A 1,336-nucleotide genomic window follows, 5' to 3' on the forward strand; every position below is an offset into this window, starting at 1 on the left:
TAGCGTCATTTTTTCCATAAATGAGAAAAATGCGCTAAAAATAGATCAAAATATTAATATTAAATAAAATATCCCCAAAAATGCATAATTAAGTGAAGGTGTATAGGAACGCTTTGAATGAATTATTACAAATGACGCAGCTCCATGGGATACGAAAACTGAGATTAGATACCAATTCATGACGATTTTTACTTATAATTACGGCACTATAATTTTGACTAGCTATTACTGATTATATTACATGAGCACAAATTCTCAAGGACAGTAATAACTCTGGCACTATATTTGCAACCACAAAATATTTTAATTACCTACACTTCCCGACGATATGATGAAGAAAATTTAATAATTTAGTTCAATTTCGCAAACACTTTTCGCCAAATTTACTCAATTGACAATGGAAATAAAAATTAATAATTGTTAGCAAAGCTTCAATTCAATTATATAATCAAAACAATAAGTGAATACTCAATAAATTTCAAAGAAAGCATCGACTGCTGGAAATTACCATAGGTACATCGTTCAATATTATTATTTAACATTTTTTGCTCAAAATTCCAGTGTTTCAATTAAAATATACAAGACCTCTGATAAAGTACGGAAATTTATGTGCTTTGATCTGTTGTTTGTTATTCAAATTCACAATGAATACTGTTTCCGTTTCGATTGCTAGAAATCTAGCATAACTTCAAAAGCAGTTAAATAAATAAATTTGTTTGTATAGGTAAATGATTCTTTTGAACTGCGGTGCTCAGCCACCCATGGAAAAGTAATTTTCAGTTGAATTCGTCAAACAAATTCGTTTCAATTCCAGTCATTTTGAATCCCCGGTTTGAAACTCAAAGTCAAGTTGGCGTGAAGGAAATAGCTCAATGCGTGTCAATACGAACCTTTTCCGACTATTTCTTCAGTAAATAATTCTGCTCGGTCAGAATTTGAGAAGTGTTACGACATGGCACTTATCATCGCACATGTCTGTTCTGTTCTTCACAACTTACAGATTCAGCCCAATCTTTATTATTGTCCGAAATTTATGAAAAAACAGGTTTTCTCTATATATAACAATTATTGAAGAACATCCACAAGTGAATGTAGCATGTGCCTAATTTTCTACTCCTCAAACCCTACCATCGAACTTCACATATACTTTTCTAATTTAATAGTCCACCCGAAAACTGCACTCAGAATTATCCTAAACTGCTTGCTCACGATCATTGAACTGATATGAAATTTCCCCGAAACTTCCCGCACTTTGCCAATAAACTATCGCAAAATTATCACAAAATAACGCCCTCTTATACACGAACTGAGTAAGTGCACAGTTGGTAGGGTCGCC

This window comes from Hyalella azteca, unplaced genomic scaffold, assembly GCF_000764305.2.
Source record: "Hyalella azteca isolate HAZT.00-mixed unplaced genomic scaffold, Hazt_2.0.2 contig8635, whole genome shotgun sequence".
NCBI lineage: Eukaryota > Metazoa > Arthropoda > Malacostraca > Amphipoda > Hyalellidae > Hyalella > Hyalella azteca.